A 24,831-nucleotide genomic window follows, 5' to 3' on the forward strand; every position below is an offset into this window, starting at 1 on the left:
GGACTCCTGGTGGTTCAGGGCTTGATCATCTAGGCTGTTACAGGCTGGTTGATCCAGCAATGACTTTAGGTATCTGTCCAGCTATATCTTGAAGACAACCAGGGGTCAAATGGTAATTCCCCTTATGCGTGGTGAGAGGCTGTTGAACAGTCTTGGGCCCGGGACACTTACTGTGTTTTTCTCTTAGTGTACAAATGATGCTCCTAATTTTCATTTAGCTTATGTTGCATCGCCTCTCAAGTCTTTTGCTATCGTAGGGAGTGATTTCTGTATACAGATTAGGGACCAGTCTCTCTAGATTTTCCAGGTGTAAATTATGATGTGTCTCCCTCGCCTGCGCTCCAGTGAGTACAAGTCAAGTGCTTCCAAGCATTCCCGGTAGTTAAGGTATTTGATGGAACTGATATGTGCAGTAAAGGTTATTTGTACCTTCTCTAGATCTTCGATTTCACCTGCCATGAATGGGGATGTTAATGTACAGCAGTTGATAAATTAGACACCATTCATCTACAAATGTACAGTAGTATTCCAGTCTAGAGAGAACAAGTGATTGAAAATGGATGATCACTGGTTTAGCATCTCTTGTCTTGAATGTTCTTATTATCCATCCTATGAATTTCCTCGCAGGTGTGATAATAGTATTGTTGTGGTCCTTGAAGGTGAGATCCTCAGACATTACCACTCTCAGTGGTACTGTGATTAGAGTTTGTAGTATACTCAGTTCTAGTTATTATTTCCTTCAGTTTTCCATAACGGAGTAGTTGGAATTTGTCTCCATTAAACATCATATTGTTCTCCATTGCCTATTCGAGAGCTTTGTAAATATCTTCTTGGAGATTTAAAGTGTCCTCAATGTATGAGGATACGGCAGATCCTAGTATCGTCTGCAAAGGGTGATACGATGCTCTGGGTTACATTTCTGTCTATGTATGATGTGAAGATGAGGAACAGGATAGGGGCGAGTACTGTGCCTTGTGGAACAGAGCTCTTCGCTACGGCAGCTTGAAATTTAATTCTGTTTACCATTACTTTTTGTGTTCTGCCAACTTTTCCAATTTCTCTATTACACTATTATTGCACATGTCACAGGTTTTTGCAAAATCTGTGTATATTACATCTGTATTCTGTTTGTTTTCCAGTGCATCCAAGACCATATCATAGTAATCCAGTAGTTGCGAGAAGCAGGAGCGACCTGCTCTGATCCCGTGTTGCCCAGGATTGTGCAATTCTTGGGAATCCATGTGATTTGCAGTCCTGCTTCTTTGAACTCTTTCAAGTACTTTTATGATGTGGGACGTTAGAACTATTGGTCTATAGTTCTTAGCTATTCCTTTGGTGCCAACTTCATGAAGTGGGGTTATATCTGTTTGAAGTGCCGCAGCTTTGACCCCAGTCCCACCTTAGGGTGGACAAAGCACCAGACGATGCCATATTGTCTGTTCCCTCAAGTAGAGACTCGGAGTGGACAAAGGTATGAGAATATAGAGAACAAATAACAAGGGAAAATTACTAGAATATGAGAGAATAGAAGGCAGTGCTCTATTCTCTTGGAAGTATGCTGCCACCACCTGCTCTTTTAATAATGGGAGAGATAAAAGCAGCCATAGTCATAGGAGAAGGGAGGAAAACATGGAGTTTGGGTTAGAGCAGGAGAAACCGCAGTGTCAAATAATACAGGATAGTTATAACAAGATAGTGGTCCTAATAAGTACTGGCTCTTAGGGTAGCTTGACCTGAAACTTTAGCAGTAGGCACCTTATCAGGGGCTTGACTCTCCCAAAAAAATTATGTCACTACTATGTTGCTCAATTTAACCTCTGAAAACAAATGGACCTAATATACATGGCTCAAAGGGGAAAGTAAAACATACTCAGATAAAAACATTTACAATTTAATAAACACATTACAAGGAATCTGAATTTGTTAGCACCCAAGAAAAAAATTACTAGCAGCAAATACCTAACATTACAGCAGCACCAGCTGACTGATATTAGCAATACCTCCGCACATAGTTGCCAAGGAACTCCATTGTTTACCATGCTGTCTGGGGTTACCTTCCTTGTTATAAATACCTTGATACTTTCCTTCTTCAGGCTGCTACTGAGATCTTTCTTAATCCCAGAATACCAACCAAGACTGATCCTCCAGGGCAAAGGTTTTCATGGGCTATAGAAAAGTATCTACTTTCCTCAGTATCTCTCCAGCAATCAATACCTTTCAAGTTTTGTAGGCATGTCTTGGGAGGAGGGTAGGCCTGGTTGCTGCTAAAACCTATAAGAATATTTTTCTGGTTTAGTCAGAAAACACAAACAAGAATTTCTACCAAAAAAATCTTACAAAGAAATAAGAGAGAAACAAAATCAACAAGACAAAACTTCACATTCATCACAACAATAAAAATGGCATATTAAAAATAATTCATTTATAAGACACAAAAGATTACACACAAAAAAGACATTAGCTGAAATACAGTAAACAAACAATATAACACAATCATAAGGAACAAACTTGGTTAAGTTACTTGTTACAGACAAACTACAGAAAATAAACATAACTAAACATAGATAGTAGATGTTTAATAACAGATTAATACCATACAAGATAAATAGTATTATTAGTGTAGATCAGAGGTTAAGAAAAATGTTTACCAGAGAAAGTCTTACTCTACATCTCTGAAAACTAACAGTAAATATCAGTAAAATATTATAAGGAAAATAAATTTAAAAAGAGTTAGACATAGTCACTTGGGTCATAATTAACAACATTTACACCTTAAATTATCAATATTCTTACAATTTACCCTAATAGTACAATATACAGTATCATTTAAACTATAATAACCCAGCCTAGGGTAGCATGATGCCAGCCGGAGGCTGTCCAGCCCAGTGACTATAACACACAGCCTGGAGGCTGTCCCACCCAGTGGCTATAACACACAGACTGGAGGCTGTCCAGCCCAGTGGTTATAACACACAGACTGGAGGTTGTCCAGCCCAGTGGCTATAACACACAGACAGGAGGCTGTCCAGCCCAGTGGCTATAACACACAGACAGGAGGCTGTCCAGCCCAGTGGCTATAACACACAGACAGGAGGCTGTCCAGCCCAGTGGCTATAACACACAGACTGGAGGCTGTCCAGCCCAGTGGCTATAACACACAGACTGGAGGCTGTCCAGCCCAGTGGCTATAACACACAGACTGGAGGCTGTCCAGCCCAGTGGCTATAACACACAGACTGGAGGCTGTCCAGCCCAGTGGCTATAACACACAGACAGGAGGCTGTCCAGCCCAGTGGCTATAACACACAGACAGGAGGCTGTCCAGCCCAGTGGCTATAACACACAGACTGGAGGCTGTCCAGCCCAGTGGCTATAACACACAGACTGGAGGCTGTCCAGCCCAGTGGCTATAACACACAGACTGGAGGCTGTCCAGCCCAGTGGCTATAACACACAGACTGGAGGCTGTCCAACCCAGTGGCTATAACACACAGACAGGAGGCTGTCCAGCCCAGTGGCTATAACACACAGACAGGAGGCTGTCCAGCCCAGTGGCTATAACACACAGACTGGAGGCTGTCCAGCCCAGTGGCTATAACACACAGACTGGAGGCTGTCCAGCCCAGTGGCTATAACACACAGACTGGAGGCTGTCCAGCCCAGTGGCTATAACACACAGACTGGAGGCTGTCCAGCCCAGTGGCTATAACACACAGACTGGAGGCTGTCCAGCCCAGTGGCTATAACACACAGACTGGAGGCTGTCCAGCCCAGTGGCTATAACACACAGACTGGAGGCTGTCCCACCCAGTGGCTATAACACACAGACTGGAGGCTGTCCAGCCCAGTGGCTATAACACACAGACTGGAGGCTGTCCCACCCAGTGGCTATAACACACAGACTGGAGGCTGTCCAGCCCAGTGGCTATAACACACAGACTGGAGGCTGTCCAGCCCAGTGGCTATAACACACAGACTGGAGGCTGTCCAGCCCAGTGGCTATAACACACAGACTGGAGGCTGTCCAGCCCAGTGGCTATAACACACAGACTGGAGGCTGTCCAGCCCAGTGGCTATAACACACAGACTGGAGGCTGTCCCACCCAGTGGCTATAACACACAGACTGGAGGCTGTCCAGCCCAGTGGCTATAACACACAGACTGGAGGCTGTCCAGCCCAGTGGCTATAACACACAGACTGGAGGCTGTCCCACCCAGTGGCTATAACACACAGACTGGAGGCTGTCCAGCCCAGTGGCTATAACACAAAGACTGGAGGCTGTCCAGCCCAGTGGCTATAACACACAGACTGGAGGCTGTCCAGCCCAGTGGCTATAACACACAGACTGGAGGGTGTCCCACCCAGTGGCTATAACACACAGACTGGAGGCTGTCCAGCCCAGTGGCTATAACACACAGACTGGAGGTTGTATAGCCCAGTGGCTATAACACAGACTGGAGACTGTCCCACCCAGTGGCTATAACACACAGACTGGAGGCTGTCCCACCCAGTGGCTATAACACACAGACTGGAGGCTGTCCCACCCAGTGGCTATAACACACAGACTGGAGGCTGTCCCACCCAGTGGCTATAACACACAGACTGGAGACTGTTCCACCCAGTGGCTATAACACACAGACTGGAGGCTGTCCCAACCAATGGCTATAACACACAGACTGGAGGCTGTCCAGCCCAGTGGCTATAACACACAGACTGGAGGCTGTCAAACACAGTGGCTATAACACACAGACTAGAGGCTGTCCTGCCCAGTGGCTATAACACACAGGCTGGAGGCTGTCCCACCCAGTGGCAATAACACACAGACTTAACACAAGGTATGAAATCACTTGTTACCAGCAGATAGGTGTACATGAACAGTCAAAAAAAAACTGCCTAAGGCTGACAAGAGACTGGAGTGGAGGCTAGTTTTCCCTGGTGTTTCCCTCCATTGTTTTGAACCTAACTGTCACTGGTGTATGTAAGTTCTTCACAACAAAGGAGATCAACTCACCTCTACAAACCTTATTTCTACTCAGACTAATTATTACACAGAATTCTAATATTTTTGTATTCTCATCAATGTTTTTTGAGAACCTGGAACATCTACAGCCAAGAATTCATACATGAAGTATTATTGAAGATTTATGAAACAGCTAATGATCTAAAATACCCAAAACACTTAATTGGAAAAATCTTTAAAATTGCTAGAAATACTTTTTACAATTTAAAAAAAAAAAAAAATCAACAAACCTTATTAAACTAAAAAATATGTTAGTTCTCCCTTACCTTGAAAACCTGACACACGACCTGTCCCAATGACCTGACACACGACCTGTCCCAATGGTCTGATACACGACCTGCCACACTGAGTGTGGTTCTCCCTTACCTTGACAACCTGACACACGACCTGTCGCACTGAGTGCTGGTTCTTCCTTACCTTGACAACCTGACACACGACCTGTCCCACTGAGTGTTGGTTCTTCCTTACCTTGACATCCTGACACACGACCTGTCCCACTGAGTGTTGGTTCTTCCTTACCTTGACAACCTGACACACGACCTGTCGCACTGAGTGCTGGTTCTTCCTTACCTTGACAACCTGACACACGACCTGTCCCACTAAGTGTTGGTTCTTCCTTACCTTGACAACCTGACACACGACCTGTTTCAATGAGTGTTGGTTCTCCCTTACCTTGACAACCTGACACACATCCTGTCCCACTGAGTGTTGGTTCTCTCTTAGATTGACAACCTGACACATGACCTGTCCCACGGAATGTTGGTTCTCCCTTACCTTGACAACCTGACACACGTCCTGTCCCACGGACAGTTGGTTCTCCCTTACCTTGACAACCTGACACACGAGCTGTCCCACGGAATGTTGGTTCTCCATTACCTTGACAACCTGACACACGACCTGTCCCACTGAGTGTTGGTTCTCCCTTACCTTGACAACCTGACACCCGACCTGTCCCACTCAGTGTTTGTTCTCCCTATGCCTTGACAACCTGACACACGACCTGTCACAATGAGTGTTGGTTCTTCCTTACCATGACAACCTGACACACGACCTGTCCCACTGAGTGTTGGTTCTCCCTTACCTTGACAACCTGACACACGACCTGTCCCACTGAGTGTTGGTTCTCCCTTACCTTGACAACCTGAAACACGTCCTGTCCCAATGAGTGTTGGTTCTCCATTACCTTGAGAACCTGACACACGACCTGTCCCACTGAGTGTTGGTTCTCCCTTACCTTGACAACCTGACACACGACCTGTCCCAATGAGTGTTGGTTCTCCCTTACATTGACAACCTGACACACGACCTGTCCCACTGAGTGTTGATTCTCTCTTACCTTGACAACCTGACACACGACCTGTCCCACTGAGAGTTGGTTCTCCCTTACCTTGACAACCTGCCTCATGTCCTGTCCCACGGAGAGTTGGTTATCCCTTACCTTGACAACCTGACACACGACCTGTCTCACTGAGTGTTGGTTCTCCCTTACCTTGACAACCTGACTCACGAGCTGTCCCACGGAATGTTGGTTCTCCCTTACCTTGAAAACCTGACACACGTCCTGTCCCAATGAGTGTTGGTTCTCCCTTACCTTGACAACCTGACACACGACCCGTCCCACTGAGTGTTGGTTCTCACTTACCTTGACAACCTGACACACAGCCTGTCCCAATGAGTGTTGGTTCTCCCTTACCTTGACAACCTGACACACGACCTGTCCCACTGAGTGTTGGTTCTCACTTACCTTTACAACCTGACACACGACCTGTCCCACTGAGTGTTGGTTCTCCCTTACCTTGAAAACCTGACACACGACCTGTCCTACTGAGCGTTGGTTCTCCCTTACCTTGACAACCTGACACACGACCTGTCACACTGAGTGTTGGTTCTCCCTTACCATGACAACCTGACACACGTCCTGTCCCACTGAGTGTTGGTTCTCCCTTACCTTGACAACCTAACACAAGACTTGTCCCACTGAGTGTTGTTCTCCCTTACCTTGAAAACCTGACACACGACCTATCCCACTGAGTGTTGGTTCTCCCTTACCTTGACAACCTGACACACGACCTGTCCCAATGAGTGTTGGTTCTCCCTTACCTTGACAACCTGACACACGACCTGTCCCACTGAGTGTTGATTCGCCCTTACCTTGACAACCTGACACACGACCTGTCCTACTGAGTGTTAGTTCTCCCTTACCTTGACAACCTGACACACGACCTGTCCCACTGAGTGTTGGTTCTCCCTTACCTTGACAACCTGACACACGACCTGTCCCAATGAGTGTTGGTTCTCCCTTACCTTGACAACCTGACACACGACCTGTCCCACTGAGCGTTGGTTCTCCCTTACCTTGACAACCTGACACACGACCTGTCCCACTGAGTGTTGGTTCTCCCTTACCTTGACATCCTGACACACGACCTGTCCCACTGAGTGTTGGTTCTCCCTTTCCTTGACAACCTGACACACGACCTGTCCCAATGAGTGTTGGTTCTCCCTTACCTTGACAACCTGGCACACGACCTGTCCCAGTGAGTGTTGGTTCTCCCTTACCTTGACAACCTGACACACGACCTGTCCCACTGAGTGTTGGTTCTCTCTTACCTTGACAACCTGACACACGACCTGTCCCACTGAGTGTTGGTTCTCCCTTACCTTGACAACCTGACACACGACCTGTCCCACTGAGTGTTGGTTCTCCCTTACCTTGACAACCTGACACACGACCTGTCCCACTGAGTGTTGGTTCTCCCTTACCTTGACAACCTGACACAAGACCTGTCCCACTGAGTGTTGGTTCTCCCTTACCTTGACAACCTGACACACGACCTTTCCCAGTGAGTGTTGGTTCTCCCTTACCTTGACAACCTGACACACGACCTGTCCCAGTGAGTGTTGGTTCTCCCTTACCTTGACAACCTGACACACGACCTGTCCCACTGAGTGTTGGTTCTCCCTTACCTTGACAACCTGACACACGACCTGTCCCACTGAGTGTTGGTTCTCCCTTACCTTGACAACCTGACACACGACCTGTCCCACTGAGTGTTGGTTCTCCCTTACCTTGACAACCTGACACAAGACCTGTCCCACTGAGTGTTGGTTCTCCCTTACCTTGACAACCTGACACACGACCTGTCCCACTGAGTGTTGGTTCTCCCTTACCTTGACAACCTGACACACGACCTGTCCCACTGAGTGTTGGTTCTCCCTTACCTTGACAACCTGACACACGACCTGTCCCACTGAGTGTTGGTTCTCCCTTACCTTGACAACCTGACACACGACCTGTCCCACTGAGTGTTGGTTCTCCCTTACCTTGACAACCTGACACAAGACCTGTCCCACTGAGTGTTGGTTCTCCCTTACCTTGACAACCTGACACAAGACCTGCCCCACTGAGCGTAGGAGTGTAGACAAGATGTGGACAGGACAAGTGTCAAGTCAAATTTTCACGAGTAAAATGTCAAGCAGAAGCTAAGTTCCTTGCAAGTTGTAGTTATTATTAATACATCTAACTGATATAACTCTGAACTAATATCAGTGTTAAAATTTGAACTATTTTTGAGGAAAACTTATTTAATTATATTTGGATCTGCTAGAAACAACTTTCTCAGACAACAGTTGTATAGTAAATATTTCTTGGATCTGCTAGAAACAACTTTCTCAGACTTAGGAATATCAGTTGTATAGTAAATATTTCTTGGATCTGCTAGAAACAACTTTCTCAGACTTAGGAATATCTGTTGTATACTAAATATTTCTTGGATCTGCTAGAAACAACTTTCTCAGACTTAGGAATATCAGTTGTATACTAAATATTTCTTGGATCTGCTAGAAACAACTTTCTCAGACTTAGGAATATCTGTTGTATACTAAATATTTCTTGGATCTGCTAGAAACAACTTTCTCAGACTTAGGAATATCTGTTGTATACTAAATATTTCTCACATAAATAAACTGATCATTAAATTCTTGTCTGGTTACACTCTTATATTTATTTTGTTGTATACTTAGTTCAAGGTTTTTTCTAGTTTAACTTTAATACACTTTATTGATTTTTCTGGAGTTTACCTGGAGAAAGTTCCGGGGGTCAACGCCCCCGCGGTCCGGTCTGTGACCAGGCCTCATGGTGAATCAGGGTCTGATCAACCAGGCTGTTACTGCTGGCTGCACGCAATCCAATGTACGAACCACAGCCTGGCTAGTCAGGTACCGACTTTAGGTGCTTGTCCAGTGCCAGCTTGAAGACTGCCAGGGATCTGTTGGTAATCCCCCTTATGTATGCTGGGAGGCAGTTGAAAAGTCTTGGGCTCCTGGCATTTAATGTTTTGTCTCTTAACGTGCTAGTGACACCCGTACTTTTCATTGGGGGGGATGTTGCATCGTCTGCCGAGTCTTTTACTTTCGTAAAGAGTGATTTTCGTTTGCAAGTTCGTTACTAGTCCCTCTAGGATTTTCCAGGTGTATATAATAATGTATCTCTCCCGCCTGCGTTCCAGGGAATACAGGTTTAGGAACCACAAGTGCTCCGAGTAATTGAGGTGTTTTATCTCCATTATGCGCGCCGTGAAGGTTCTCTGTACATTTTCTAGGTCAGCAATTTCACCTGCCTTGAAAGGTGCTGTTGGTGTGCAGCAATATTCCAGCCTAGATAGAACAAGTGACCTGAAGAGTGTCATCATGGACTTGGCATCCCTAGTTTTGAAGGTTCTCATTATCCATCCTGTCATTTTTCTAGCAGATGCGATTGATACAATGTTATGGTCCTTGAAGGTGAGATCCTCCGACATGACCACTCCCAGGTGTTTGACGTTGGTTTTTCGCTCTATTGTGTGGTCGGAATTTGTATGCTCTGATGAAGTTTTAATTTCCTCTCGTTTACCATATCTGAGTAATTGAAATTTCTCATCGTTGAATATCATATTGTTTCCTGCAGCCCATTGAAAGATTTGGTTGATGTCTGCCTGGAGCCTTGCAGTGTCTGCAATAGAAGATACTGTCATGCAGATTCGGGTGTCATCCGCAAAGGAAGACCGGGCACTGTGGCTTATATCCCTGTCTATGTCTGATATGAGGTTGAGGAACAAGATGGGCGTGAGTACTGTGCCTTGTGGAACAGAGCTTTTCACCGTAGTTGTCTCAGACTTTACTCTGTTGACTACTACTCTTTGTGTTCTATTTGTCAGGAATTATAGATCCATCTACCAACTTTTCCTGTTACTCCTTTGGAACGCATTTTGTGCTCTATTACGCCATGATCACACTTGTCAAAGGCTTTTGCAAAATCTGTGTATATTGCATCTGCATTCTTATTGTCTTCTAGTGCATCTAGGACCTTGTCGTAGTGATCCAGTAGTTGGGACAGTAGGGGCCCAATACTGGATGTTGTTCTCGACTTTGATTTGGCATGAGAAAAGAAATACTTTGGGTTTCTTTCAATTTCATTTATGGCTTTTAGTTCTTCCCGCAGTTCCTGACTCCTGTACGATTCCTTTAGCCTTAGTTTGATGTTTGCTATTTCTCTGACCAGTGTCTCCCTACGCACTGCAGATATATTGGCCTCTTTTAGCTGCTCCGTTCTTCTTTTTTTCGCCTGTAATGGGAGAGCCTGTCTCTTTCTATTTTACATCTACTCCTCCTTGTTCTTAAAGAAATATGCCTTGAGCATACATCAAGTGCAACGGAATTAATCTGTTCTAGGCATAAGTCGGGGGTCAGTGTTGCTTAGGCTTTCTTCCCAGCTTATGTAATTTAAGACTTGGTTTACTTGGCCCCACTTTATGTTCTTATTGAAGTTGAATTTGGTGAAGGCTCCCTCTTGATTGATCACATTTTGTATGTCTGGGGCTCCTCGCATACATGTCAGAACCTCGATTATATTTTGATCTTAGTATATTGTTTTTGATGTGGTGACATTTCGTATCAGATCATCATTGTTAGTGAAGATCAGGTCCAGTGTATTCTCCAATCTTGTAGGCTCTATTATTTGCTGGTTTAAAGTGAATTTTTGTGCAGAGATTTAAAAGCTTGTGTGAGTGTGAGTTTTCATCAGAGCTGCCTCCTGGTGTTGTTACTGCAACAATATTATTTGCTATATTCTCCATTTTAGGTACCTTAAGTTGAAATCCCCCAGGAGCAAGAAGTTGGGTGCAGGAGCTGGAAGATTTTCCAGACAGTGGTCAATTTTCAACAGCTGTTCCTGGGACATTGCATCCGGAGGCTTGTAGACTACTACAATGACCAGATTTTGGTTCTCGTCTTTACTGCTAAAACTTTAACTACATCATTTGAGGCATTTAGCAGTTCTGAGCAAATAAGTGACTGCGATTTACAGGACAAATCCTACCCCACTTTTTGCCTGTTCACTCTGTCACATCTGTATAGGTTGTAACCTGGGATCAACATTTCGTTGTCCAAGTGATCCTTTATGTGGGTCTCAGTGAAAGCCGCGAACATTGCATTTGCCTCTGCAAGCAGTCCACGGATGAAAGGTATTTTGTTGTTTGTTGCTGGCTTTAGACCCTGTATATTTGCAAAGAAGAATGTCATCGGATTGTTGGTATTGATAGTGTGGGGGGGACTTTTTTTCCTGGCTCTAATATCTGTATCTGTTGGTTTGGAGTGGAGGCCATTGATTCCACTCCAGAAATGACTGGATTTAGTGTACGATTTCTGCCATTTCTTGCCAGTTTTTTTCGTTCCTGGCACTAAGAAACCTCTCTCTTTTGAGTGGCTGTGACTACCGTTTAGATGGTATGCCTGGCAATTTAAGTTATAGCACAGTCTTTCCTGTGCTGAAGAGGTACACAGTTCAGGGTGAAAAAGCTTACAGGAAGGGAGTTTGCATTTTCCTCTTGTCATAATAATTTTTTTTTTTTAATAATTTTTTTTACAGTATTAATATTTTTAAATATAATTTTGATTTTAAGATTCTTAATTAGAGAAAGCATATCAAAAAGGTGTGTGTGTGTGTGGTCACCTAGTTGTACTCACCTAGTTAAATTTGCAGGGGTCGAGCCCTAGCTCCTGGCCCCGCCTCTTCACTGGTCGTGTGTGTGTTGTGTGTGAATGTGTGTATGTGTGTGTGTGTGTGTGTGTGTGTGTGTGTGTGTGTGTGTGTGTGTGTGTACTCACCTAATTGTACTCACCTAATTGTGGTTGCAGGGGTCGAGACTCAGCTCCTGGCCCCGCCTCTTCACTGATCGCTACTGGATCCTCTCTCTCTCTGCTTTCTGAGCTTTGTCATACCTCTTCTTAAAACTATGTATGGTTCCTGCCTCCACTACTTCACTTGCTAGGCTATTCCACTTGCTGACAACTCTATGACTGAAGAAATACTTCCTAACGTCCCTGTGACTCGTCTGAGTCTTCAGCTTCCAGTTGTGACCCCTTGTCCCTGTGTCCCCTCTCTGGAACATCCTATCTCTGTCCACCTTGTCTATTCCCCGCAGTATCTTGTATGTCGTTATCATGTCTCCCCTGACCCTTCTGTCCTCCAGTGTCGTCAGTCCGATTTCCCTTAACCTTTCCTCGTACGACATTCCCTTGAGCTCTGGGACTAGCCTTGTTGCAAACCTTTGTACTTTCTCTAACTTCTTGACGTGCTTGACCAGGTGTGGGTTCCAGACTGGTGCTGCATACTCCAGTATGGGCCTAACATACACAGTGTACAGTGTCTTGAACGATTCCTTATTAAGGTATCGGAACGCTATTCTCAGGTTTGCCAGGCGCCCGTATGCTGCAGCGGTTATTTGGTTGATGTGTGCCTCCGGTGATGTGCTCGGTGTTATGGTCACCACAAGGTCTTTCTCCCTGAGTGAGGTCTGTAGTCTTTGTCCACCTAGCCTATACTCTGTCTGCGGTCTTCTTTGCCCCTCCCCAATCTTCATGACTTTGCATTTCGCTGGATTGAATTCGAGAAGCCAGTTGCTGGACCACATGTCCAGCCTGTCCAGGTCTCTTTGCAGTCCTGCCTCATCCTCGTCCGATTTAATTCTTCTCATCAACTTCACGTCATCTGCGAACAGGGACACTTCAGAGTCTATTCCTTCCATCATGTCGTTCACATATATCAAAAATAGCACTGGTCCTAGAACTGACCCCTGTGGGACCCCGCTCATAACAGGCGCCCACTGTGATACCTCTTCACGTACCATGACTCGTTGCTGCCTCCCTGTCAGGTATTCCCTTATCCATTGCAGTGCCCTCCCTTTTACGTGCGCCTGATCCTCCAGCTTCTGCACTAATCTCTTGTGGGGAACTGTGTCAAAGGCCTTCCTGCAGTCTAGGAAATCGCAATCTACCCACCCCTCTCTCTCGTGTCTTACTTCTGTTACCTTGTCATAAAACTCCAGGAGGTTTGTGATACAAGATTTGCCTTCCATGAACCCGTGCTGGTTTTCATTTATAATCTTGTTCCTTTCCAGGTGTTCGACCACTCTCCTCCTGATAATCTTCTCCATGACTTTGCACACAATACATGTCAGAGACACAGGTCTGTAGTTTAGTGCCTCGTTTCTGTTTCCTTTCTTAAATATGGGGACTACATTAGCTGTCTTCCATTTCTCAGGTAGTTGCCCAGTTTCAAGGGATGTGTTGAAGATTGTGGTTAGAGGCACGCACAGCATCTCTGCTCCTTCTCTAAGGACCCATGGGGAGATGTTGTCCGGTCCCATCGCCTTTGAGGTGTCAAGGTCACTTAAGAGCTTCTTCACCTCCTCCTCAGTTGTTCGTATGTCATCCAACACTTGTTGGTATATTCCCTCTTGATGTTCCCTTCTGTGCTGTCTTCCCACAGCCCTTCCTGTCTCTACTGTAAAAACTTCCTTAAATCTCCTGTTCAGCTCCTCACATACAACCTGATCATTTCTTGTGAGTTCTCCACCTTCTGTCCTTAATCTGATCACCTGGTCTTTGACTGTTGTCTTCCTCCTGATGTGGCTATACAACAGTTTCGGGTCAGTCTTGATTCTCGATGCTATGTCATTTTCATACTGTCGCTGGGCCTCCCTTCTTACCTGTGCGTACTCATTCCTGGCTCTGCGACTGATCTCCCTATTTTCGTGTGTTCTCTGCCTTCTGTACTTTTTCCATTCTCTATTGCATTTTGTTTTTGCCTCCTTACAACGTCGGGTAAACCAGGGGCTCGTTCTGGTCTTCCCGTTGTTACTGTTGCCCTTGGGAATAAACCTTTCCACTGCCTCCTTGCATTTTGTTGTTACATATTCCATCATTTCATTTACTGGCTTTCCTGCCAGTTCTCTGTCCCACTGGACCTCCCGCAGGAAGTTCTTCAACCCTATGTAGTCCCCTCTTTTATAGTCAGGCTTTTCCCATTCAACTCCTGTTATTCTCTCCACTTGCAGCTCTACTATGTATTCAAAGCACAGAACCACGTGGTCGCTAGCTCCTAGGGGACTCTCATACTTGATGTCCTCAATATCTGAGCTGCCCAGGGTGAACACAAGGTCCAATCTTGCTGGTTCATCCTCCCCTCTCACTCTGGTAGTGTCCTTAACATGTTGGTGCATGAGGTTTTCCAGCACCACATCCAACATCCTGGCTCTCCATGTTTCGGGACCCCCATGTGGCTCCAGGTTTTCCCAGTCAATCTCCCTGTGGTTGAAATCCCCCATAACCAGCAACTTTGCTCTGCTGGAGTGAGCTCTTCTTGCCACCTCAGCAAGTGTGTCCACCATTGCTCTGTTGCTCTCTTCATATTCCTCTCTTGGCCTCCTGCAGTTCTGTGGTGGATTATACATCACTGCAATGACCACTTTGTGTTCCCCAGACTGAAGTGTACCTGCTATGTAGTCTCTTTCTCCCGTCTCATCTGTTCCTTCCATTTTCTCGAATTTCCATCTGTTTTTAACGAGCAGAGCAACCCCACCTCCCCCCCTGCCTCTTCTATCTTTCCTCATGATCTGGTATCCTGGTGGGAAGATTGCATCTGTTATTGTCTCCATGAGTTTTGTTTCTGTAACTGCTATGATGTCTGGGGACTTCTCATTGATTCTTTCTTGCCATTCCTCATGTTTATTCGTTAATCCATCTGCATTTGTGTACCAAACCTTCAACTTCTGTTCTAATACTGTAACTGTGGTGCGGGGGGTGGAAACAGAGGGATCGGTGTGTGATGGTTGGTTTGGATTGTTCAGTTGCCTTGGGGGTGTCGTGGCTGGAGTCCTTCTGCAGGTGTTTCTGGGGGGTGCACTTGTCCTTCCATTTGATCCTGGATTATTCTGCTCTCCTTTTTCATTTCCTCCCATTTCTCCTTTCGTTTTTGAACTCTCTCTTTCATTGTCTTCCTTTCGTCCTGTGTTCTGTCTCGATCGAGGTACACACTCCGGAACTCCTGCTTGCCTCTCAGCCGTGCTTTCTCCTGCAGGATCATGGCTCGGGTTGATTCTGCCTTGAAAATTACTTTGAGAGGCCGATTCCTTTTCTTTGTGAACCACCCAATTCTCCGAAAATTTGCCACCTGGGTCATTTCCCCCTCACCTTCATGATATCTTCAATCGCTTTTTTCTCCTCCTGCTTTCTTTCATCATAAGTTTCCCCTTTAGCTTCGTCTAGCCCATAGACAAACACGGATCTTTCCCTTTCCACCTCCCACTGTGACTCCCATTGCATCCTCTGATGTGTTTTAGTTCCTTCCCGTGGAGTGTTCCTTCCTTCAGTCCCTTCCCTAGTTATTGCCCCTATGCTTCTTGGTTTATCCTTCCTGCTCACCTGCTCCTGGCCCCCACAGGTATCTGGTAAGGTCCTTGCACATGTCCTAGTTCCTTCAATGTCTTCCAACCTCTCATTCTGTCCTAGTGTGCTCCCTGTCTTTGTTTTGGCCCCATGTGGGTTTGACAGGACCTCTGCATACAGTTTAGTTTCCATGCTTCCTTCAGACCTGTTGTCTGTGTTTGATGTAGCCATTGCCGAACCTACTTCTGTGATATCTTTGTCTCTGTGCTGTTTCAGATGTCTCAGCTCCTCTTCTAATCTCTCTATCTTGATTTCTGCTGCTGTAGCCTGTTGCTTCCACCTTCTGCATTCTGCTGCTAACCTCTCTTCCATCTTCCTTTCCAGCTCATCTAGTCTCCTTCCCCAGTCTTCCTCCCTTTTTTTGAGCTCTACATCCCATTCCTCCCTCCCAGATTCGTCCTTGGAGCCCCTTGTCCTCATCCTGGTTAAGGGGAGGGGAATAGATGGTTAGGAGAGGGGATGGATGGTTGTGGGGGAGGGGGAGGATGGTTATTGGAGGGGTAGAGATAGTTGGGGGAGGGGGTTAGATGGTTTGAGGGAGAGAGGGGATGGATGGTTAAGGGGGTGGGGGAGGATGGTTATTGGAGGGAGGGAGGTAGTTGTGTGTGTGTGTGTGTTTTTTTTTTTTGTTTGTGTGCATGTGTGTGTGTTGCACTCATCTATTTGTATTTGCCGGGGTCGAGTCATAGCTCCTGGCCCCACCTCTTTACTGACTGCTACTAGGTCCTCTGTCTCCCTGCCCCATGAGCTTTATCATACCTCGCCTGAAAACTATGTATGGTTCCTGCCTCCACTACGTCACTTTCTAGGCTATTTCACTGCCTGACTACTCTATGACTGAAGAAATACTTCCTAACATCCATTTGATTCATCTGAGTCTTCCAATTGTGACCTCTTGTTTCTGTGTCCCATCTCTGGAACATCCCATCTTTGTCCACCTTGTCTATTCCACGCAGTATATGTCGTTATCATGTCACCCCTGACCCTCCTGTCCTCCAGTGTCGTCAGGCCGATTTCCCTCAACCTTTCTTCGTAGGACAATCCCCTTAGCTCTGGGACTAATCTTGTTGCAAACCTTTGCACTTTCTCAAATTTCATGACGTGTTTGACCAGGTGTGGATTCCAAACTGGTGCTGCATACTCCAGTATGGGCCTGACGTAAATGGTATACAGAGTCCTGAACGATTCCTTACTGAGGTATCGTAACGCTATCCGTAGGTTTGCCAGACGCCCGTATGCTGCAGCAGTTATCTGATTGATGTGCGCCTCAGGAGATATGCTCGGTGTTATACTCACCCCCAGATCTTTTTCCTTGAGTGAGGTTCGCAGTCTTTGGCAATCTGGACTATATTGTGTCTGCAGTCTTCTTTGTCTTTCCCCAATCTTCATGACTTTGCATTTGGCAGGGTTAAACTCAAGGAGCCAGTTGCTGGACCAGGCTTGTAGCCTGTCCAGGTCTCTTTGTAGTCCTGCCTGATCCTCGTCCGATTTGATTCTTCTCATTAACTTCACATCATCTGCAAACAAGGACACTTCTGAGTCTATCCCTTCCGTTATGTAATTCACATGCGTGCGTGTGTGTGTGTGTGTGTGTGTGTGTGTGTGTGTGTGTGTGTGTACTCACCTATTTGTACTCACCTATTTGTGGTTGCAGGGGTCGAGTCTTAGCTCCTGGCCCCGCCTCTTCACCGGTTGCTACTGGGCCCTCTCTCTCCCCGCTCCATGAGCTTTATCAAACCTCGTCTTAAAACTGTGTATGGTTCCTGCCTCCACTACGTCATTTTCTCGGCTATTCCACTGCCTTACAACTCTATGACTGAAGAAATACTTCCTACTATCTCTCTGACTCATTTGTGTCTTCAACTTCCAATTGTGGCCTCTTGTTTCTGTGTCCCCTCCCTGGAACATCCTGTCTTTGTCCACCTTGTCTATTCCACGCAGTATTTTATATGTCGTTATCATGTCTCCCCTGACCCTCCTGTCCTCCAGTGTCGCCAGGCCGATTTCCCTTAATCTTTCTTCATAGGACATTCCCCTTAGCTCTGGAACTAACCTTGTCGCAAACCTTTGTACTTTCTCTAGTTTCTTGACGTGCTTTATCAAGTGCGGGTTCCAAACAGGTGCTGCATACTCCAGTATGGGCCTGACATACACGGTGTACAGTGTCTTGAATGATTCCTTACTAAGGTATCGGAATGCTGTTCTCAGGTTTGCCAGGCGCCCATATGCTGCAGCAGTTATCTGATTGATGTGTGCTTCCGGAGACATGCTCGGTGTTATACTCACCCCAAGATCTTTCTCCTTGAGTGAGGTTTGCAGTCTTTGGCCACCTAGCCTATACTCTGTCTGTGGTCTTCTGTGCCCTTCCCCTATCTTCATGACTTTGCATTTGGCAGGATTAAATTCGAGAAGCCATTTGCTGGACCAGGTGTCCAGTCTGTCCAGGTCTCTTTGAAGTCCTGCCTGGTCCTCATCAGATTTAATTCTCCTCATTAACTTCACATCATCTGCAAACAGGGACACTTCTGAGTCTAACCCTTCCATCATGTCGTTCACATATACCAAAAATAGCACTGGTCCTAGGACCGACCCCTGTGGGACCTCGCTCGTCACAGGTGCCCACTGTGATACATCATTACGTACCATGACTCGTTGTTGCCTCCCTGTCAGGTATTCTCTGATCCATTGCAGTGCCCTTCCTGTTATATGCGCCTGATGCTCTAGCTTCTGCACTAATCTCTTGTGAGGAACTGTGTCAAAGGCCTTCTTGCAGTCCAAGAAGATGCAATCAACCCACCCCTCTCTCTCGTGTCTTACTTCTGTTATTTTATCATAAAACTCCAGAAGGTTTGTGACACAAGATTTGCCTTCCGTGAATCCGTGCTGGTTGGCATTTATACTCTTGTTCAGTTCCAGGTGCTCCACCTCTCTTCTCCTGATAATCTTCTCCATAATTTTGCATACTATACACGTCAATGACACAGGTCTATAGTTTAGTGCCTCTTTTCTGTCTCCTTTTTTTAAAAATGGGAACTACATTTGCCGTCTTCCATACCTCAGGTAGTTGCCCAGTTTCCAGGGACGTGTTGAAGATTGTGGTAAGTGGCACGCACAACATATCTGCTCCCTCTCTAAGGACCCACTGGGAGATGTTGTCCGGTCCCATTGCCTTTGAGGTATCGATGTCCCTTAGCAGTTTCTTCACCTCCTCCTCATCTGTATGTATGTCGTCCAACACTTGTTGGTGTATTCCTTGCTGGTGTCCCCATCTGGTCTGTCCCCCCAGAGTCCTTCCTGTCTCTACTGTAACTACTTCCTTAAATCTCGTGTTGAGCTCCTCACATACCTCTTGATCGTTTCTTGTGAGTTCTCCACCTTCTTTCCTCAGCCTTATCACCTGGTCCTTGACTGTTGTCTTCCTCCTAATGTGGCTATACAGCAGTTTCGGGTCAGATTTGACTTTCGATGCTATGTCGTTTTCATACTGTCGCTGGGCCTCCCTCCTTATCTGTGCATACTCGTTTCTGGCTCTTCTACTAATCTCCTTGTTTTCCTGGGTCCTATGCCTCCTGTACCTTTTCCATTCTCTGTTGCACTTAGTTTTTGCCTCCCTACACCTTCAGGTAAACCAAGGACTCGTTTTGGTCTTCCTATTATTTCTGTTTCCCTTGGGAACAAAACTTTCCTCTGCCTCCTTGCACTTTGTTGCCACATATTCCATCGTCTCGTTTACTGATTTTCCTACCATTTCTCTGTCCCACTGAACCTCCTGCAGGAAGTTTCTCATACCTGTGTAGTCCCCCCTTTTATAGTTTGGCCTGTCCCATTCAGTTCCTGTTACCTTCTCCACTTGTAACTCTACTATATAGTCAAAACTCAGAACCACGTGATCGCTAGCTCCAAGGGGCCTCTCGTAAGTGATGTCCTCAATGTCTGAACTGCTCAGGGTGAACACAAGATCCAGTCTTGCTGGTTCATCCTCCCCTCTCTCTCTGGTTGTGTCCCTGACATGTTGATGCATGAGGTTTTCAAGTACCACATCCATCATCTTGGCTCTCCATGTTTCGGGACCCCCATGTGGCTCCAGGTTTTCCCAGTCGATCTCCCTGTGGTTGAAATCGCCCATTACCAGTAACTTTGCTCTGCTCGAGTGAGCTCTTCTTGCCACCTCAGCCAGTGTGTCCACCATCACCCTGTTGTTTTCTTCGTACTCCTCTCTTGGCCTCCTGCAGTTCTGTGGTGGGTTATACATCACTCCAATGACTACTTTATGTTCTCTGGACTGAATTGTACCTACAATGTAGTCTCTTTCTCCAATCATGTCCATGCCTTCCATTTCCTCAAATCCCCATTGGTGTTTTATGAGCAGTGCAACCCCTCCTCCCCCTCTACTCCTTCTATCTTTCCTCAGGATCTGATATCCTGTTGGGAAAATTGTGTCTGTTATTGTCTCAGCGAGTTTTGTTTCTGTGACTGCTATGATGTCTGGGGATTTTTCACTGATTCTTTCGTTCCACTCCTCATGTTTATTTGTTATTCCATCCGCGTTTGTGTACCAAACCTTCAGTTTCTTCTCTATCATTGTGGTCATGCAAGAATATTAGGGTTGGGGGAGCGAGAGCCTTGGTGGGGGCCTATATGGGGCTGTGGTGTAGGTGGGGTTTGTGTTGATGGGGGTGGGGTCAGAATGCCCATAAGGGACAGCTGTTGGGGTGAGGTTTGTGATATGGGGGTTGGTGGCAGAGGGAACAGTGAGTGGGTTGTAGTATAGGTTGCTCAGTTGCGTTGGGAATGTCGCGGTTGGAGTCTTTTGGTGGGAGATTCTGTGGGGTGTGTTTGCCCTTCCTCTTGTGTCTGGGTCCTGCTCATTTTCGTTGCTTCTCGTTCCTGCTTGCGTCTCTGTACCCTCTCTCAGTGTAGTCCTTTCTTCTTGTGTTCTGTCGCGGTCGAGGTATACTCTCTGGTACCCCTCTTTGTCCCTCAGTCTTGCTTTTTCTTGCAGAATCCTGGTTCGAACTGATTCTTCCTTGAAAGTTACTCTGACAGGCCGTATCCTTCCACTCGCAAACCACCCAATTCTCTGAAAATTTGTGACCTGGGTCATATCGCCCTCACCTATTGTTTTCATGATGCCTTCAATCATTTTTTCTCCTCCTGTTTTATTTCTTCAAAGTTGTCCCCCTTGGCTTCTTGGAATGTGTGTGCGTGTGTGTGTGTGTGTGTGTGTGTGTGTGTGTGTGTGTGTGTGTGTGTGTGTGTGTGTGTGTGTGTGTGTGTGTGTGTGTGTGTGTGTGTGTGTGTGTGTGTGTGTGTGTGTGTGTGTGTGTGTGTGTGTGTGTGTGTGTGTGTGTGTGTGTGTGTGTGTGTGTGTGTGTGTGTGTGTGTGTGTGTGTGTGTGTGTGTAAGACTTAAATTTAAAAAAAAATATAGAATAATATTATGTACTTTGTCCATCAAATCTTGGATGTAAATCTATATTTGGTTGACAAATATTTAGTCATTATCTTGAATTTCGTTGTGTTGAGTGTGGACAGGTCGAGGAGAGTTTCTTTTACAGTGTTGAGGTGGAAGGTTGCGCAGTCCTCGTAGCCCAGATCAGAACACAGCTTCTGCGAGTATAAACTGGTCATAACTCCAGCTGCCATTTGACACTCCCTTTCTTCACCCAGGTCATGACACTTCTGCAAGTAATAAATGATTATATTTCCCTTGTTTTTATTAGCAATTGAGAAAATTAGTAAATATAATATAAATTCCGTTTAGTTGTGTTGTAGTTATTGCTGTAAACATCATTTAAATTTACAAAACATTTTTAATTGTTTACTTTAACTCGTTGTCTTAATTAAAATCTTGGTTTCACAACGGCGAAAATTCAAGTGTGAAACCAAGCAAGAAAATATAAACATGAGGGAAGCTTACTTTAAGTAAGTGATAACCTAGTAAATACTGATATATGAGTATTTTCGTATTTTGTCATCGGCACAGAGCTTAAAATATAAATATTGAACTGGTCAACAGTATATTTAGTGGGGAGCTATACATGCAGAACCTCCTGCTGCTTTAATATATATCAATATTCTCAAATTCTAACAGTATGTCAAATTTCAAATATAATTCTCCTCCATTCACTCTGATTCAACATAGTTACAAATACTCTAGTCCTTCTTTTACAAACATTTTACACTTTAATTTTTCTCTATCCTAGAATTTTATCTTACACACCAAAATAATTCCCATAATTTTCAAATCATTCTTCTCTCATTTTATTTCTGAATTTTTTTCTCTCCTGAAAAATGCCTTCCAAAAGCAGGTATCTTCTAAGTAAGTTACATGTAGTGTAGTGATTCCCGACTCTAACTACATCAAAGTAGTCAGTCTTAGGATATCTCTGCAGACTGTAAAGTTTTTTTTTATATTTTATTTAAAACGTCATGTACAAATATATATAGGTACATATATCAATATGTAACATTGACACTGGTGGTGAGCGATAAACATTTACTACACAATCCACTGAATAAGTACATACATAAGGACGTTAAAATAAACTTAACACGCCCTACAGACTGCTTCTACGTACGTTGTATCACACGTACACAAGGTTCCTAGATATAATAGTACCTACTCATTATTGCTTACACTCCCCCTCCCCCCACCAATGAAGACTTTCTACATTCCCCTGCTACTTAAAATTAAAAAATGGCTTGAACAAGGACAACATCAGTAACACAATATATAAACACACAACAACCCAGGCAACACCTGACACTATACTATATACAAGTTTTTAAAACATATCACAATTCAAGAAGGAATAAAGGTATAATAATAAAGGCCACAAAATGGCTATAAATAAAACTCCTAAATTACAACCTCAACACAATAACAATGCATCAAGCTTAATAACAATCATCCATAATACAACTCGCAACAAATTACACAAGACCTACAAATGCATTATTTATTAAGAAACCTGTGTTGTAACACAGGTGACCCATCATCCCTACCCCCACTCACACAACACAGGTGACCCATCATCCCTCCCCCCACTCACACAACACAGGTGACCCATCATCCCTCCCCCCACTCACACAACACAGGTGACCCATCATCCCTCCCTCCACTCACACAACACAGGTGACCCATCATCCCTCCCCCCACTCACACAACAGAGGTGACCCATCATCCCTCCCTCCACTCACACAACACAGGTGACCCATCATCCCTCCCTCCACTCACACAACACAGGTGACCCATCATCCCTCCCCCCACTCACACAACACAGGTGACCCATCATCCCTCCCCCCACTCACACAACACAGGTGACCCATCATCCCTCCCTCCACTCACACAACACAGGTGACCCATCATCCCTCCCCCCACTCACACAACACAGGTGACCCATCATCCCTCCCCCCACTCACACAACACAGGTGACCCATCATCCCTCCCCCCACTCACACAACACAGGTGACCCATCATCCCTCCCCCCACTCACACAACACAGGTGACCCATCATCCCTCCCTCCACTCACACAACACAGGTGACCCATCATCCCTCCCCCCACTCACACAACACAGGTGACCCATCATCCCTACCCCCACTCACACAACACAGGTGACCCATCATCCCTCCCCCACTCACACAACACAGGTGACCCATCATCCCTACCCCCACTCACACAACACAGGTGACCCATCATCCCTCCCCCCACTCACACAACACAGGTGACCCATCATCCCTACCCCCACTCACACAACACAGGTGACCCATCATCCCTCCCCCCACTCACACAACACAGGTGACCCATCATCCCTCCCCCCACTCACACAACACAGGTGACCCATCATCCCTCCCCCCACTCACACAACACAGGTGACCCATCATCCCTCCCCCCACTCACACAACACAGGTGACCCATCATCCCTCCCCCCACTCACACAACACAGGTGACCCATCATCCCTCCCCCCACTCACACAACACAGGTGACCCATCATCCCTCCCCCCACTCACACAACACAGGTGACCCATCATCCCTCCCCCCACTCACACAACACAGGTGACCCATCATCCCTCCCCCCACTCACACAACACAGGTGACCCATCATCCCTCCCTCCACACACACAACACAGGTGACCCATCATCCCTCCCCCCACTCACACAACACAGGTGACCCATCATCCCTCCCCCCACTCACACAACACAGGTGACCCATCATCACTCCCCCCACTCACACAACACAGGTGACCCATCATCCCTCCCCCACTCACACAACACAGGTGACCCATCATCCCTCCCCCCACTCACACAACACAGGTGACCCATCATCCCTCCCCCACTCACACAACACAGGTGACCCATCATCCCTCCCCCCACTCACACAACACAGGTGACCCATCATCCCTCCCCCCACTCACACAACACAGGTGACCCATCATCCCTCCCCCCACTCACACAACACAGGTGACCCATCATCCCTCCCCCCACTCACACAACACAGGTGACCCATCATCCCTCCCCCCACTCACACAACACAGGTGACCCATCATCCCTCCCCCACTCACACAACACAGGTGACCCATCATCCCTCCCCCCACTCACACAACACAGGTGACCCATCATCCCTCCCCCCACTCACACAACACAGGTGACCCATCATCCCTCCCCCCACTCACACAACACAGGTGACCCATCATCCCTCCCCCCACTCACACAACACAGGTGACCCATCATCCCTCCCCCCACTCACACAACACAGGTGACCCATCATCCCTCCCCCCACTCACACAACACAGGTGACCCATCATCCCTCCCCCACTCACACAACACAGGTGACCCATCATCCCTCCCCCACTCACACAACACAGGTGACCCATCATCCCTCCCCCCACTCACACAACACAGGTGACCCATCATCCCTCCCCCACTCACACAACACAGGTGACCCATCATCCCTCCCCCACTCACACAACACAGGTGACCCATCATCCCTCCCCCCACTCACACAACACAGGTGACCCATCATCCCTCCCCCCACTCACAC

The 24,831-nt window shown here is 46.3% G+C and overlaps 1 long non-coding RNA gene and 1 pseudogene across 1 annotated transcript; both read right to left on the bottom strand.

Annotated features, from left to right (window-relative positions):
• Nucleotides 1-24,831, bottom strand: part of LOC138855383 (zinc finger protein 84-like) — a 225,488-nt pseudogene that overhangs the window by 75,882 nt on the left and 124,775 nt on the right.
• LOC138855382 (uncharacterized) lies at nucleotides 1,876-22,876 on the bottom strand. The gene is made up of 2 exons (XR_011394630.1): nucleotides 21,231-22,876; nucleotides 1,876-2,271 (listed from the first exon to the last, which is right to left on the bottom strand). It is a non-coding gene; the product is annotated as an uncharacterized lncRNA (long non-coding RNA).

Source organism: Cherax quadricarinatus, chromosome 92 (genome assembly GCF_038502225.1).
Source record: "Cherax quadricarinatus isolate ZL_2023a chromosome 92, ASM3850222v1, whole genome shotgun sequence".
Taxonomy (NCBI): domain Eukaryota; kingdom Metazoa; phylum Arthropoda; class Malacostraca; order Decapoda; family Parastacidae; genus Cherax; species Cherax quadricarinatus.